This window comes from Narcine bancroftii, chromosome 1 (genome assembly GCF_036971445.1).
Source record: "Narcine bancroftii isolate sNarBan1 chromosome 1, sNarBan1.hap1, whole genome shotgun sequence".
In the NCBI taxonomy this organism is placed as follows: Eukaryota; Metazoa; Chordata; class Chondrichthyes; order Torpediniformes; family Narcinidae; genus Narcine; species Narcine bancroftii.
Genome location: NC_091469.1, coordinates 402,677,797 through 402,695,931, shown reverse-complemented (window position 1 = coordinate 402,695,931; position 18,135 = coordinate 402,677,797). Strand labels below are relative to the sequence as shown.

The 18,135-nt window shown below is 41.7% G+C and overlaps 1 protein-coding gene across 3 annotated transcripts in view; it reads right to left on the bottom strand.

Annotated features, from left to right (window-relative positions):
* LOC138751489 (aryl hydrocarbon receptor-like) overlaps window positions 1–18,135 on the bottom strand; it is a 238,356-nt gene that overhangs the window by 147,718 nt on the left and 72,503 nt on the right. The window contains exon 1 of one of the 3 annotated variants that reach the window (XM_069913794.1): window positions 3,906–4,010. The exons of the other annotated variants lie outside the window; for them this stretch is intronic. The gene's annotated coding sequence lies outside the window, so the exon portion shown is untranslated. Of the gene's footprint in view, window positions 1–3,905; window positions 4,011–18,135 lie in introns of those variants that run through there. 3 annotated transcript variants of the gene reach the window in all.

Here is an 18,135-nt window from a genome sequence, read left to right as displayed (position 1 = left end):
AGCAGGGGAATTATGGAGAAAGTGGGAAGGTGGGGGTGGTGTTGAGTCCTGCACCAAATCAACCATGGTGTTTTTGATTGAAGAGCAGATCTGACAGGCCAGGTGGCCAATTCCTCTTATGTTCCTATGTCCAGTGTCGACCTTCTTCAAAAGTAAATCCTACACATCTTCTTCCTCTTTGGCTCATTGACATCTGCTGTAAACACCTCCATGACACCAACATAACCAGTATTATTTCCTGGTCGCCATCCTATCACAGACTTTCCTTTTTGTTTTCTTCACACTCACCCCCCCCCACCTTAAAACACACTTTATTCAACAATGAAATGGTCATTGAGTCAATGTGCAGATATTACCTGCCCTGCTGACCTCTCCCAATACATTCTTTTAAAGTGCCATTTCTAGCATTTGCAGTATCCTGCTTTTAGCAGAAAAGATCATACATACCAAGCACCTATTAATTAATTTTTAGCATATTAAATAGCTTTTTACACCAACACAAATATATTAATACATGTAAAATAACAAATAATTTAAACATCACAAGACTGTGGAAGTTTAACAAAATTGAGTGCAGAGATTGATTTCATGACATATATCAGGCGAGTTGCTTAAATAGGACTCAAAAGAATTATGGAGGACCTTTTCCATCCTCCTTTGACCCTCTACCACCAGGAAGGAGGTTCAGGAGCATCAAAACAGGGCTTCCAGGCTAGAAAATTGCTTCTTCCTGCAGACTGTGAGACAGATGAATGGAATCCAGTACTCGAGTAAAATATTCCAAAATATTTATACAAATTATTTTTTTTTACTTAATGTGCATATGTGATTATTATGTGTTGTGTATCAGGTGTGTATATGCGTACACTGAGGTATCCAGAAACACTGTTTGGACTGGTTGTAGATAATGAATTTGAACTTTGTTTTCTCAATAGATGCCACGCCATTGTTTTATGTCCATCTCAGGACTGACTTTAATGTCTTATTTGAAAAAAATTGCATTGCTGATGGTCCTCCACTTTCTCCTGGGAGTGTTTTAATATTTGGATAACTGTTTCAAGCACAGAAACACCCAAAACCCCCCATCCACTACTCGTTTTTTTTCAGACTCTATTTAGAGATTGCCTTTTGATTTCCCTGACTGAAACTTGGATACCACACACACAGTTTTCTCATCCAAATCATTAATATAAATGATAAACAATTGCTTGACGTGGAATATCCCTAGGGGAGGGGGGGGGGGGGTGTTCAGCATTTACATCTTTCCTGTACTGAAAGTATCCATTTATTCTGACACAATATTTTCTATGTGATAATGAAAATACAATTTATGGTAGCACATTTCCAAAATACCACAAAATTTATCTTGTTCATTCACCTACAGGAAATCAAAGCAAACTAAATCTACAGATTCTTTCATCAACTGCCCATTATATCCTGAAAGAACTCCAGTAAATTTGTCAAACTCGTCTTCCCTTTGATTAAAAAAAACATATTGACTGGTTATGATTACAAGAAGATTTACTAAAGGACTTTTGCATCGCGCCAACAACAGATCTTAAGCTAATGACAACAGAGTTTTGTCTCCCTCCCTTTAACACAGGCATCACTTCCATTGTTTTACACTCAGTGGGTGTCCGACCAGAACTTCTGCCAATAACTTCACCATCTCTCCAGTTACCTCTTTTAAATCCTCAAATGTAGGCTATTGGATCCTGGCAAAAAGTTCTACTCATTGAATCATGGAACACTACAGCACATAAACAGGCTCTTTAGCCCATCTAGCCCACACAGACTATTATTCCAATGATTTGACATGACTAATGGCAGGTTCACAGGCCTACAATTTCTTAGATTATTCTTAAGGCACTTAAAGAAAGGAATGACATTTGCTATCCTCCAACCTTCTGCACTTCAACTGAGGCCAAGGATATTTTATCCACTCTGACCCCACAATTTCTGCACTAGCCTCCCTTAAGATCATGGGGAGCATCTTGTCTGGCCCTGACAAGTTAGCCATCCTCCTTTGCCTCAAGAGAACCAACCCCTCCTCCTCTGTGATCTGTACAGGTTCCATGACATCACTGCTGTTTTGCCTTACTTCTATAGATTCCATGTTCATCGCTCAAGTAAATACAGGTACAAAAATCCATTTAAGATCACACCAATCTCTTTCACTGCATGCATGGATAGCCGCTCTGATCTTCAAGACCACCCTCGCTTTCCTTTCACTCTTAACACCTGTAAAATCCCTTGGGATTTTCTGTCAGCCTGACTGCCAGAGCTACCTCATGCCTTTTTATTTTAAAGCCTGATTTCCTTCTTGTGTATTTTTTTTTCCATTTCTGTACTCAAGTACTTAATTTTAAATGGCTTTTTTTTCGTCCACCAATGATGCCAGAGAGCCATAAACCCATTTTTCCCATACTATTCTTTATGATATGCTTTCAGTTCTCCAACTTTATTCACCCTCAATTTTCCATTCTCAAACATAAGAGATGCCGTTACATTAGAATTATTATACATATGCAAAATTATTATTGTTCAATGACAACCTAATTTTTATTTGGCCCTAACTCTTTCTGAAAACACCATACTCTTTTTGAATTGATCGATTACAATTCCTAATATTGAGCCAAAATAATTTCAGTTCTGACTATTTTCCAGCTCCCAGGAAAATATAGCAACATTTTCCACAAAAAAAGCATGAGAATTGCAAGGCCAATAAAAAATGGCAACAAAAAAAAACTTAATAACATAAAACAATCAATAGAGGAACTCAATGGGTCTAGCACCATTAGTGGGAAAAAGAATGGTCAATATTTTGGATTTCAATCCAAAAATTTGACAATTCTTTTTCTCCCACTGATGCTGCTCATACCATAGGTTATTTTGCTCCAGATTCCAGAAACTCAAGTCTTTTGTTTCACCAAAATTATTTCTGAATTTTAGTTCAATAAAGATTTTGCCCACATAGAAAGTCAACCTTTGTGCAAAATTCATTGTAATAAATACACCAAATATGAACAAATATTTAGTTTATGCAAAACAGTTTATATACCGATTATTCATTTTGATTAATTCCTGACATTTTAATTATTTCTATCCCTTTACCTCAACACCCTTCACCACAAAACCTCTTTTATTGTGTCAGCCACAATGAAGAAATCAACTGTCTACAATAACACAAGTGCTCCATTTTAAAAGTAGCAGCCTTTAAAGGGAGACAGTGTACATAAATTTTCCTTCTAACAATACATTTACACTTGGAAGAACTATCAAGTTAAATATGAACTCTTGTCATACTTAAATTCAGCATCCACCCTGCCAAATAATTAATTTTGATTTTGTTATCTGTGCTTTCATCAGGAATGACAAATACAATTGGCAAGTTAACATGGGAATAAGTCCACTTTAACAATATTGTGGGGGAAAAATTGCATTGAGCTATGTGGAGGGAGGGGGGGACAAAAGTGTCAAGTTACCTACTGCCAGTCATGGCCCTGCCTTCATGCTCCAACTACCATTGCTGAGACACCTGTTGCTACTCCTCACCAGTCCCACCTAATGTCAGCCAACAACCACCCACTCCCTCAACTCGGTACAATCGTACCGATTACCATTCCAGGGTTCTTTCCCTTCACCAATTTTGTTCCATTACCATAGAATTTACCTTTGGCCAACACCTAATTCCTACTCAGAGTCCAGTGGAAGAAAATCCACACCTCAACTTCCACTGGCTTATGCCAACTCTCTGAACTACTCCTTTTGATTCCTTATGATGAACACCAGCCCTGACACCTCCACTCCACCCCCCATATCTAACTGCCACACATTGCTAATAAAAATCTGTAATAAAAACTGGTTTAGAATGTTAGAGCCAGTTTATCATGACGGTAACTTACGTATGTCTTAAAATAGCGCACTTTTGTGGTCAACAGGACAATAAATAAACTGTACAATTAAAACTAGCCATAGAACAAGAATATTGTATGTAGGTGTGAGCAGTGGAAGAAACACAGCCACCACGTTGAGGATCGTTAATGACTGTTTTTATTCAGATTCAGCATGCCCCTTTAAGGGCAGCATGAGCTCAGTCACCTGGTGCATTATGACATCATAATCGCTGCCCAGGGTGTGCGCTGGAAGGGATGCTGGAGTCAGAGAGAAACCTCTGACGACGCCATTTCCCCATGGCTGCCCCGCCACGTGGCAATACAAGCGGGGCCGGTTTGCCAGGAGGATGTGCGCCGCCACAATTGTTTCATTTTACTAAGTCTCCATTCTGATGGAAGTCTACTTTGATTAGAAAAAAATGTGGCTTTAATATCAGTAGTTTTAAAGGCCATCTACAATGATAAAAATATTGCAAAACAGTGGACATAATTGTGCAATAGAGAGTCAGTCACGTTTGTTGATTGCATTGCTACATGTTAACAATAATGAAGAGCAAAGCATGTAAATGAGTTACAAATTAAAGCTTACAAGAAAGATGCAGGAAGCATGCTCTAAATAAAAGCTATCTGCACATACTGTACCCCACAGTGCCAAGTGTTCAACTGATATTTAAATTCAATTTTATTGCATTGGATCCATTAAAGCATTATCCAGCAGAAAACTTTTATTTTCACAAGAAGCTAATGAATTAAATTGTACAAGATATCATTTCATACATTTCAAATTATTAAGCAAGCTCAGTGAAAATTAAACCTCAATTTTGATAAAGAATAGCTCAAAAATTAAAATTATACAAGTTTTATTGGAATTTTAAAAAAATACATTTTAGGTAAAACAAAAATATTAGCAGGCTAAAACTTTTTGAAAGATGACAGATCACGTTGGCTGTTACTATCACTAAGATCATCCATCTACTTCAGTGAAAATATCCCAAATGGGATTGCAGTAGAAATATGTTTTACTATTTCTTCATCATTGTATTTCAGAAAAACAACTTGCGTAACATGGTGATCACAAAATCATCCAGCGGGAGTGTAATAACAGATAGATAAGATCGAATGAGGTGTTAATCCAAATTCACCAGATTGGGGCAGCACAGTTAGCATAAGGGTGTTTCGGTAGCAGAGGGGTAGCATGGGGGTTAATGTAGTGGTATTACTGCTGAAGACCCAACTGCGCTGGGTGGGTCACGTCTCCAGAATGGAGGACCATCGCCTTCCCAAGATCGTGTTCTATGGCGAGCTCTCCACTGGCCACCGAGACAGAGGTGCACCAAAGAAGAGGTAAAAGGACTGCTTAAAGAAATCTCTTGGTGCCTGCCACATTGACCACTGCCAGTGGGCTGATATCACCTCCAACCGTGCATCTTGGCGCCTCACAGTTCGGCGGCTGCAACCTCCTTTGAAGAAGACCGCAGAGCCCACCTCACTGACAAAAGGCAAAGGAGGAAAATCCCAACACCCAACCCCAACCAACCAATTTTCCCTTGCAACCGCTGCAACCGTGCCTGCCTGTCCCACATCGGACTTGTCAGTCACCAACGAGCCTGCAGCAGACGTGGACATACCCCTCCATAAATCTTCGTCCGTGAAGCCAAGACAAAGAAAAGATTACAGCACTAGCAATCCAGGTTTGAACCTGGTGCTGTTTGTAAGGAGCTTGTACATTCTCCCCATGACTGCAAGAGTTTCATCTGAACGGTCTGGTTTCCTCCCACCTTTCAAAAACATACATGAGTTGTAGGTTAATTGGGGTATTTTGGCAGCAAGGGCTCAGGGACAGGAAGGGCCTGCTATGGTGCTATAGGTTTAAATTTAAAATAAAATTTGATTTTAAAAAATTCCCCTGTAGATAAGTATAAAGGGCAATGTGTCATCATTTTGAAGATCATTGAAGCATTTTCCAACCATCTAAATCAACATTTATTTCTCAACTAATATTACCAAAATAATCATTCATTTTTGTGCTGCAGAATTTTTTTTTTGCATGAGGATATTTCAGCCAGCAGAGAGTCTGGAATTATACAACACCCAATGTTCCAACAAATTTCATAAGATTCAAAAATCAGTAACATTTAGATATATCTGGCAAGTTTGACCATACTAAATCACTGTCTTTTTTTCCCCCAGTTCAATGGCTGACAATGGATCAAAGCACCATTAAAATAAATTTGGAGCTCATTGTTGGATGCACACACTAGGTATAGTCACAGTAAGATTTGCATTTTTTCCAACCAAGATCTTCCAAGTTTAAACGTAGCCATTGACCCAGCGGTTTACTGTTTCCCAGCACCAGTAAAAAATGGAAACTGGCCAGTGCATGTATTAAATTAAATGTGACATTTTGGTTTTGGAAAACCTATATTCTTCATTAAAAAACACAAATAGTTCCAGAAACAACTGGACTTTGAACTAACAACATTTATATTCTGAACTTATTGCAGCCACATTGGGAATTTATTCCTTGGTTAGTTCAGTAATTTTATTTTCTCACTACATTCAAATTCAATTTTGGATTAGCTAAATGAAAGCAATTTTCAGTAAGCATTGTTCTAAACTACAGATTGAGGAATATCACTGGCAACTACCTTAATCTCTGATTGTATTTTTACAAAGATCTTTTTTTGGCAATTATATCATTTTGAAGAGTTGGGATAAGCTGTGGAAAAGCTATTAATTTTGCTGACCTTCCAAGGCAAGTGCAAAATTGTTTGTTCGTTCATTTTACTACGGCAAAAGATCTTTGCAGTCTGTTTCAATAAGCATCCCTCACTGTTGTTGCATCTTCTTGTGGTTTTGCATCTACTGACACCTTCCTTAATTTTAATGCCATCTTCGGGATTTTTATTTTCCAGACTTTGGAGCCTGATAACGAGCACAATCTCTGCAACATCAATTCACCCTGGTTACAATTATCTAAACTTTCAGAAGATTACTTCTATCATAATTATTCCCAGAAAACCATAATTAGGGATAAGAAAAATAAAGATAATTTGTAATGAAAATGTAATTTCATACAACCAGGAATTTATTTTTGACTCAAAACATTTAAATAAATTTAAAATAATATTAAAATTGTATTTTTATCATTATGACCATAATGGTCATAGAAAATACTGTTGTAAACAGTCACACAAACTGAAAACTGTAACATCTTGAATTACAATTATCACTGGATTTGCAATTATTTATAATTCCACAAGATTCCTGCCTCATTTTTTTTCATATTCTTCTTTCTTCCACTCGAAAACTAAACCACTCCAACACATGGTTAACTTGGATCTAAAACAGTAATATACAGAAAGTATTGATGCTTTTTAAAAAGCCAAAAGGTCCATTGGCTTTTTTAAAAGTACTCAGTGAATATGGAAGGCCCCAAGCTTTTTTAATGGTTTCTGATGGGCATGGGATGGAACCATGCACCTGTGATCTTTTAAGAGGTTATGGAGGAAGATAAATGGGCTACATGGGTGTGGAAAGATTTTAAAAAGTATGTGAGAAAAAGTTACACTGTGGAATTCCACAAGAACTGGGAGGTGGGGGTGTCTGTTACTGATTAAAAATAAGGGAAATGCTGAGGGAAAGTATTTTCTCTCAGATGCTTTCTATCAGACAAAAGTTAACGTATGTTATTTTTTAATGTATAACATGACATTAAAAACAACCTTGAGTTTTAAGAATTTTCTTCTATAAAAGACCAGTGGAAGCAGTCTTGGAATATTAAGGCAGAGAAAGACGTTAAACAACGGTGAAAATCTACCTTGGATAAATAGGAATGCAGGGTTGAAGAGACAAATCGAATCAGCCACAATTTTACTAATGTTTCCAAATGTTAGGAACATTTACTCTGTTTTGGCAGTTTTACCAAACGACTGGGTGAGACAGCCCAGATAAATCAGCTGTCAAACTATTTTTTTCTGTCTTTCTTTTTGGACCTGACTTTATTAGACCCTCATGAAATTTTATAAACCACAAAACACCCTGACACCTTGTGGGACCTACTGGTAGAATGTTACGGGATATGCTAGAATGGTTAGGTCTTTAAAAGAGGTAAATTGTGGGGGTGAAGTTACACTTCACAAACAGAGCAACACTTCACAAAAGACATCTCACTTAAAATGCAAGAGCTTTGTGTCACCAATGATTCTGCAGAGACAATGGAACTATTTTGGAAAGGACTTCAAAAGGAGGTGCAAATGGAACATAATGTCGATCATGTCCAGGCTCAGATACTGATAAAATCTTTCAAAAATTGGATTTGGAGATTTGGAGCCTGTAGCACATCAAATGACTCAGACTTGTTGACTCAAACCAAAGCTTTTATTACCAAAAGACTGGAGCACAGTACATCAAGGTTAACCAGTCCAGACTGACCTGGATCTGGTTAGGTGCAGCCCTTTATGACCTGGCCAGTAGGTGTGGCTATGGCTCTCAGCCAGTTATTATTACCGAATGCAAATATATACAGTGGTGATAGGATCCTATACTATCACATTCACCCCTTCTTTAAGAACTGACCGTGGGGTGGCTAAAGAAAAATAGCCGGGGGGGGGGTTATAGAGTGGTGGTTTTTCTGGGTTCTTAATAGTCTGTAGTATGTATGGAGGGAAACAGCAATGATACATTATTTCTTTGGACTCCAAGACATGAGGAGGATAGTATGCAGGGGTTACGGGCTGTAACGGTCAGGTGGCCTGATCGTCTGACATGATTGCAGTGGTGCCAGAATCGGAGTAGTTGGCGGGGGTGGTGCATGATCGTCATTGGAGTCTCTGAGTGTTGGTGCAGGTTCCCATAGTCCGCAGTGCCAGAATCGGAGTAGTTGGCGGGGGTGGTGCATGATCGTCATTGGAGTCTCTGAGTGTTGGTGCAGGTTCCCATAGTCCGCAGTCGTCATTGTCTATACGCTGGTCCAGTCTACTGCCATCATCATCCACGTATTGCTGCTGGTCCCCCTGTCCCGGCATGTTACCTGGGAGAGGGTTGGAGGAAGGTTGAGGAACGAACGTTACAATGTTAGATCCGGCTTGGGCCAGGTCCCTTACTGAGACCGTGTCCTCCCGCCCATCCGGTTACTCAATATAAGCATAGTGCGGGTTCGCGTGTAGCAGCGTTACCCGGTCAACTAGGGGGTCTTTTTTTTGAGTATCGGACATGACGTCTCAGCAGGACAGGTCCAGGAAACGTCAGTCAAGCCAGTGAGGTCATCCCTGATTCTGACTTCCGTGGGAACGAGAACATGTGTTCGTACGGGGTACCGTTGGTGCCAGAACATAACAGAGACCTGATGGAGTATAGGGCATTTGGGAGTATGTCCTACCAGAGAATGGTGGGGAGGTCTTTAGACTGGAGGGAAAGCGTGATCGCTTTCCAGATGGTGGCATTCTCCCTTTCGACCTGCTCATTACCGCAAGGGTTGCAGCTAGTAGTCCTGCTCAAAGCAATACCACACTCCAGAAAATACTGCCTCAGCTCAGCACTCATAAACGAGGACCCCCGGTCACTGTGGATATAACTGGGGAACCAGAAAATTATGATTGTGGAGGCGGTCATGTCCGGGCAGGGGATAACAAATGGGAAGCGGGAGTACTCATCAACCACCATAGGCGTTACGGTTTGTCGAATGTAGGCGCCCTTGAAGTCCACTCTGAAACGTTCAAAGGGCCGGGTGGGTTTTATGACATGGGACTTCTCAGGCTGGAAGAAATTGGGCTTGCACTCAGCGCAAACGGGGCAGGCTCAGGTCATGGAGCGGATCTCCTCGACTGTATAGGGCAGGTTGCGGGCCTTAACAAAGTGTGCGAACCTGGTGACTCTCGGGTGACACAGCTCCTCATACAGCCTGTCCAGTTGTACGCTGGCGCATGTTCCACGGGAAAGGGCATCGGGCGGGTCATTGAGTTTGCCAAGCCAGTACAGGGTGTCATAGTTAAAGGTAGACAGCTTGATTCTTCACCTGGCAATTTTGTCATTTTTTTAATCTCACCCCTCTGGTTGTTGCTAAACATGAATGAGACCGCGTATTGGTCGGTCAGCAGTGTAAAGCATCTGCCAGCGAAGTACTCTCTCCAATGATGTATGGCCTCCACAATGGCCTCGGCCTCCTTCTCAACAGAGATGTGGCGGCTTTCTGGGACCTGGAGGGTCCTGGAAAAGAAGGCGACATGCCTGCCGCCCTGGTTTAAAGTGGCTGCCAATGCAAAGTTGGAAGCATCGCTCTCTACCTGGAAGGGTATAGATTCATCTACGGCATGCAGAGTGACCGCGGCGATGTCTGACTTGCAGGCCACTCTGGCTTTTGCTGACAAGGGGAAGGAGGTGGACTTAATGAGTCGTCATGCCTTGTACGTGTACTGTGGGACCCATTGGGAATAATAGGAAAAAAAACCCAGGCAGCATTTGAGTGCCTTCTTGGTTTGGGGTGGTGAAAAGTCCATGAGAGGGTGCATGTGATCAAGACCTGGCCTTACCACCCCATTTTCCACCACACAACCTAGAATTGCGAGGCGAGTGGTCCGGAAGACACACTTCTCGAAATTATAGGTTAGGTTCAGCCATTTCGCGGTTTGGAAGAATTTCTCAAGGTTGGCGTCATGGTCTTGCGGGTCATGGCCATAGATAGTGACATTGTCCAGATAAGGAAATGTAACTGTTAGGCCGTTCTGGTCTACTATCCAGTCCATTTCCTGTTGGAAGACCACGACATCATTTTTGATACCGAAGGGGACCCTGAGAAATTGGTACAAATGCCTGTTCACTTCAAAGGCCATGAAGGGGCAGTCCTCCGGATGGTGGAAAACACACGGTGATATTGGGTGATCTGATTCACCACGTCCGTGATTCGCGGAAGAGGGTAATCATCCAAGAGCATGAAGTGGTTGACCATTTGGCTGTAGTCAACCACCATCCGCAGCTTTTCCCCATTCCTCACGACTACTACCTGCGTCCTCCAGGGGCTTGCACTGGGCTCAATAATGCCTTCATCCAGCAGTCTGTGCTGCTGAACTTCCTGTCCCCGAAGCTGTACTGCCGGCTTTTGGTGGCAATCGGGTTCCAGCCAGGAGTGAGGTTGGCGAAGAGTGCTGGAGAATCGACTCGGAGAGTGGAAAGACTACAAGTGGAGCGCCTGATTTGGGGCGCAGGGACTGGTGTGGGTTGTCGCTGGCAGGAGGTATCTGGGGTGAAGTGGAGGTGGCAGACAGACAGCATGTAGTGGGGACCCCAGTAATGCAGTGACACCAATTTAAAATGGCATTGACAATCCAACCCCAACAATACAGGAGCACACAGATGAGACAGGACTAGCAACTTAAAATCCATAAATTTGATGCCCTGAACTTTCAAGGTCACCACACAATTCCCCTTGATGCCTATTGAGTGGGCTCTTGTGGCCAGTAAAATTTTCTGGTCAGTCAGGTAGACTGCAAGCACACATCGTTGCACCAGGTCTGGCTGAATGAAGCTCTCCGTTGAACCTGAATCAAAAAGACAGTTAGCGTATTGATTGTTCACCTTGATGGTTTCTGGCTTTGATTCAATGACCTGATGCAGATAACGATGCAGAGCTTCCTGTATTGGTGTCTCCAGCAGAGCTGCCTGTGTTGGTGTCTCTAGAGGCTGGCTTGATGACGTCACACGTTGCTGGGAGGGCCATCCAATGGAGCCTCGCATCACTGGAGCAGGGCGGAGCGTCGTGGTGCCTCGGCCTATTGCGCGCTATGCTTGTACGGTAACATCATCGGAGTGGGTAGGCCATCGGAGTTGGCCGATGCAGAGACTTGGTTGGAGGGGGCCAACATGGAGGGCCGTGGTGCCGGTAAGTCAGCGGTGAGCTGTGGGGGCAGTGGCACGTGTGGTGCAAGCGGTCTGTTGGGGCCTGCCGGTGCAGAGGATCCATTGGGCAGAGGGGCTGACGTAGAGGCCTGTGGTAGCTGCGTGCTGAAGAATAGCATCACAATGGCAAAGGTGGAGCATTGCGAGGGTGGTGCCTTCCGCGTGTGGTGCTTGCGTTGTGATTTCAAGTGTAGCTGCACGATCGATTCCTCGCTCTCATTGGATGAGAGTTCTGAGGTTGAGCAGATTGAATCTGGGGAAGACTGTTGAGTTTCACACCAGGCACTGCGCTTTGCGGCTGCCATTTTTAACTGGCAGACTTCCGCGAAATGGCCATTCTTTTTGCACTTCTAATACCGGGCCTTCCTCACAAGGCACACGGATCGGGTGTGTTTCTCCACCCCACAGAAGCAATACTTCGGTGATGTGTTGGGTAGTGTGGCAGCGGTGAGGCCACTGACTGGGTGGGGAGGTCGAATTAAAAGCATGCGTTCTACTCACGTCGCAACAGTGGGCCCAGCCCTGTGTGTAGACGTCCATGCTTAGGACTGCAGCCTCGATCGTGTCAGCAATCTGTATAGTCTCCATGAGGCTGTCTCCCCCGTGCTCCAACAGTGTTTGCCTCACTTCGTTAGATCAAATCCCAGCCACATAAGCATCCCAATGAGGTCATTAGTGATCCCAGCCGCAGTTTTATCACTGCACGCACGTGGTCTGCCCAGTAACTTTAGTGCCTATGGGTAGGCTCTGTAGGACTCACCCGGCTGCTGTCTCCAGGTCGCCAGCATGTGTCTGACATATACTTTATTCACTAGAGTCCTTTTAGCACATTCGCATCCTGGAGGTTTTCGTAGACCTTAGTGGACAGCATGGACATCAGAACCAACAATTTATCGGCATCTTCCTCCACAATGGGGCCTGAGCGCTGCAGGTATGCCTCAAAACACCTCACCCAGTGCCTGAAATCACTCTGAGCAGTAGCTGACTGCAGGTCAATGCTGAGGCATTCTGGTCGCAGCATTCACTCCATTCGTTGAAAATTTTGGTAATAAAATTGTAGTGTGTCGAATGACTCAAAGACTTGTTAACTCAAACCAAGGCTTTTATTACCGAAAGACTGGAGCGTAGTACATCGAAGTCGACCAATCCAGACTGACCTGGATCTGGTTGGGTGCACCCCTTTATGACCTGGTCAGTAGGTGTGGCTACAGCTCTCAAGCCAATCATTATCAGTGTATGCAAATATATACATTGGTGATAGGATCCCATACTATCACAAAGCCTTAGGAGATTTTTTGTTTGTTTTGCTCTATCTGCTTGTAAAAAAAAAAACTGTTTTCTCTTTTCAAGAGAGAGAGAGAGGTCAGTTCTTCTGTAGCAGTTGAGGCTGCAAAGGTAAGCTGGCAGGCTTGTTGAAAAATCCCATTTTGAAGACAGGTTGTGAATTCTGAGTTCAGCCTGTTCAAAACACTTGTAGTCCTTACAAGAGGAAATGGCTGGCTAAAATGTTTCTCCTGAAAAAAGTGAAACAAGACAAACTTTGTGGTGACTTAAAAGGTTTATCATTTGGAAAACCCATGATGGGACAAGTTTTTTTGGCAAGACACTGATGTGACTGATTGATGGAATCAGAAGAACAAATTTCTCTCTGAAACCAATAAGAAACTTCCTGGGCGGTAACTATTTAACTTTACGCACCAAAGCTTGGTGGAAATTATAAATGTTGAATTCTGTGCAGAGTACGAGAATTGCCTGATACCAGTGAAATTGAAGAAGTGAAAAGGGAATGTTTGAACAATGAACAAAAGAACTTTCCTGAACATATACACATTACGTACACGTGCACTTAGAATTAGAAAGAGGTTGTTAGGTTAAGTTAATAGCAATAAGTTAAAGATTGATCCTGTTATTATGTTTAACGAAAATTAAAAGCAACTTTTGTTTAAGTAAACATTGTCTTGGTCAATTTCTATTGCTGCTGGGTTTTGGAGTCCTCTGGACTCGTTACACAGAACAACACATCAAGACCAATTTTTGTTTGATGGTCAATAAAAACAGGGCATCTTTTTGCTATTGTAACATAGAAAGTGGTGGGGAAACTCAAAAATCAGGTCAGGCAGGGGCTAACCTTTCACTCTTGTGTCCCACTAAATCAGCTGTTCAGTGCTCTGGAATAGGACTTCTAACTGGGACAATTAATGTTTTTACACTTGCAAGGAGCCATGCCTGGACTTAGGACCGTTCTCCCGGTGATGTCATGATGCATCGAATAATGGTAGACCTACTTTAAATCCTGATCAATGTATTATGATCTTATAATTAGGCATGATTAATTTTGTTATAATACAACAAAATTAAGCTTTATGTATAGCACAGTATGAGCCCTTCAGTACCTCTTATTGTGCCTATATAAACCGTTATAAGGGACTGTGGGGAAGTGCTAGCAACAGCGGACAATTTTTAAACAGTGTAGGACATAGAACATAATTTATACAGTGTGAGAAACTTGGTAGAAACTTAGTAAATACAGTGGGGGAAAAAGCAATGGCAGACCAGCCCTCCCAGAATTCCATGTGACAGAGAAAGGGTTGTGTGCACAGCTCCATGCATGGAGCACTCATGGAGGGGTTTTTCTGCTTCACGACATTCTGGGAAATCAGGTCCGCTATTGCCTTTTCCATCGGTCTTTATAAATTGTGTGCCATAGTGCTACCAACTTTCCCATGCTGTTTAAAAATTGTCCACCATTGCTATTTATTTCCTTTCTCTCTCTGCGACTCTCCCACAGCAAAGTTTATACCTTCATTTTAATCCTTTCTTCTTTCATTTTCCCCCATTCACACAAAAACTTGGGTGATTTCAATCCCACAATGCAATTGTCCATTCCACACTTGTCTGAAAGCAACGCAGCACCTACAGACGCCGGGGATCGAGGCCATCAATCCCCAGCGCGAGATGTTATCATCTGATGCTGGCATTGAGACAATTTTCCTTTTACTCTAGACACCTTAAAGGTCAATTGGCCTTTAATTCCTGGGACCATTTTAAAGTGTGAAAGCAACAAATCTTTCGGGGCAAAAAAATCCTTCCTCTCAAAACATTGACTGCCTTTTGCTTTCCACAGACTCTGCCCGACCTGCTGAGTTCCTTTAGCATTTTGGGTGTTACTCCAATTTTCCAGCATCTGCAAACTCCTTGTTTCTTGCTATAACTTTGCTGTTACTTTATTGACCAATGTTACATAACCTTCAGCATTTAATGATCGCATCTAGAGCTGAGACAGGTCTACAATTAATTACTGACATAAAGGTTAAACTGACTGCTCAGCATTTGCTTAGCCTGTGTTTCTGAACAAGATGTTGCCAGTTGTCAAGCAGAAATAGAAGATTATTAAGAACCGTTCAGCGACATCCAGCTTCACAGCAGCCCATCTGGCCATAAAGATACATTTACTGGTACTTCAATACAGAAAAGGCTTCTGGTAGTGTCTGAAAAACCAGTTATCAGGTTATTTCTTCTCTATAATTAATGAGCATCTTGAATCCTGTCCTTTTTTTGAGCTATGTTTCACAAGTACTTAATCAGACAGAGCCATTGATCTTTGCAGCTCATGTGCATTTCTTACCACACTTTACGTTTACGTACATACGCATTACACCTCTATAAATAATTCTCATCACCTCTCCTAATTTTCTGCCACATCCTTCTGTTTTGCTAATTTCTCCAACCCTTATCCAACAATCCAATTCCTTCAAGCATTTTATTCTATTTTCTATGGCAGGATAGTGGTGCCCATTTCCATGTCAATATGCTTAAATCCTCCCAAATCTCCCTAAAGACATCATTGGTTCCAATCTTGTTAAGATACTCACCTTGTTAGTCTCTCAATGTCCCAAAACAGCTCTCCCTCCTCATTGCCCTTCCCATCAGAGTGTCAAGCCTCCCTTTGCAACCTATGTTTGGCCACATATTAATCTGCCCAACTTTCATTTTCTCTTTGTGTTTGCAGGTAGTACTCTGAGTACTCTTTAAAAAAAAATATACGAAAAAAAAATCCTTAGCTCCGGAAAATGGAGTACCCTTGAGATCAATGCACATTATTAAGTATGGCTCACTCCCATGCCACTGAAGGCTATTTCTCAGTGATAATTTGACCCTGGAAATATGGAAGCAATATTTATTGACCAGAGTTGACATTGAACTCACCTAATCTAATTTGCACTTCCTTATCATAATCATGTTTTGTTTCACAAGAGATATGCCACTGCTGATCCTGTTCATTCTGGCTCGAGAGGCCCCATTTCCTTCATTGGAGCCTGCACTTCCAACAACTTTACATACTGAACTTTAAAAAAGTCCAAATATGAAGAGCTGATCTATTGCCAGATATGGTGCATTGTCCAACAACAACAAACCAAGCTCCAATATTTTGTCCAAGGATTTTTTTTTTTTTTTTTAAACTTGTTTCTTGCTTGAAACACAACATTTTTTAAACTGTTTACATGATACAAGTAAAATTTATATTTGAAAAGAATCCACCACAGTAGTCATTAAATAATATACAAGCCTTTAATATACAAGTACAACATTAATGCCAACTACATTTTATTTGGATAACATTAATGTCATTGCAATATCAATGTGAAGCAATACCTTCTAAATTGCACAAAGAACAGAACCAGAAACATTTTGGGTTATTCAGTTAAATGGAAGTGATTCAAGATTTTACAAAAACAAAGCAATCACATCAATTTGTTTAAGCAGCAAAAATAATTAGGCCTGTGGAAGAAACTCATTGAAAATTATCTTATGCTTTCTGAGATGCCTATTTAACAACTTAAAAAAGATGCATGCCAAATTTTGCGACGTCCAACTATTTTAATTGGCCAACTGGAAAAGTTTCCAGCTAACTTGATTCTTCAGGAGATAAACATAAAGCAGAATATTACAGCATAGTACAGTACAGATCCTTCAGCCCATGATGTTGTGCAGACCAAGCCCTAGCTTGGTCAAACTTGCTTCACAAGACACATTCTCCAATCTAGTTAACATCCTGGTCAATTTCCTCTGCACCCTCTCTAAAGCTTCCACGTCTTTCCTGTAATGAAGTGACCAGAATTGAGCACATATTCCATGCTGTTTAACCAGAGTTATAAAGCTTCAACTTTACCTCACAGCTATTGACCTGAGTCCCCCGACTAAAGACCAACACACCGTACAACATCTTAACCATTCCATTTATCCAGCAACTTGATCCAAAAATCTTTGTTCCTCCACTGTTAAGAATCATTCCACTAATCACGTATACCACCTTCAAATTCAACCTTCCAAAGTACATCACTATACACTTTTCCAGACAGAACTCCATCTGACACTTCAGCACCCAACTCTACATTTTGCTGTAATTTATAACCTTCATACTATCCGCAACACCTCCAACCTTAATAACATCTACAAATTTACTGACTCACCCCTCCACATCTTCGCCCCCCCCCCCAAAAATGTCAAAGAACAGGGTTTCCAGAACAGATCCCTGTGGAACACCACTAGTCATCAACCTCCAGGCCAAACATGTTCCATTGATTACCACCCTCCACTTTCTGCAGACAAGGTTCTAAAACTCCCATGCTTTATGACTTTCTGATGAACATACCATGGGCGACTTTGTCAAAAGCCTTACTAAGATCCACATCTACCGCCATACCGTCCTCAATTTCTTTTATCACCTCCTCAAAAAACTCAATCAGGCTAGTAAGGCATGACATGCCCCTCCCAAAGCTATACTATCCTAGAGAAGATTGTTCTTCTCTAAATGCTTATTAATCCTACCCCCCAAGAATCCTCTCCAATAGTTTGCCCAGCACTGATGCAGGACTCATTGGTTTATAATCCCTAGAATTCCCCCTCTTATCTTTTTTTAAGCAAGGGAACTAAACTGCCATTCTCCAATCGTCCAGTACCTCTCCAGTGGCCAAGAAGGATGTATAAAGATAATTGCCAACAAGCCAGTAATCCCTGCCCTCTTTTCCTGTAGTAACCAGGGATATATTATGTTGGGTTCCAGGGACCTCTATCAGCAGGTATTTAAGATCAAGCACTTCCTTTTTCTAAATCACAATATGCTCCAGCAGTGTTTTGCACTGATCTCAAATTCACTGAAGTCCCTCTCCTGAGTGATCACTGAAGCAAAGTATTCATTTGAGACCTCTCCATCTCCTCTGCCTCCAGGCACATTCCCCCTTTTAACTCTAAGAGGCCCCAGCCTCACTCTAGTCATCTTTCTCTTCTTTACATATATGAAAGACACCTTAGGATTGTCATTAAACCTACTCTCTAAAGTCTTCTT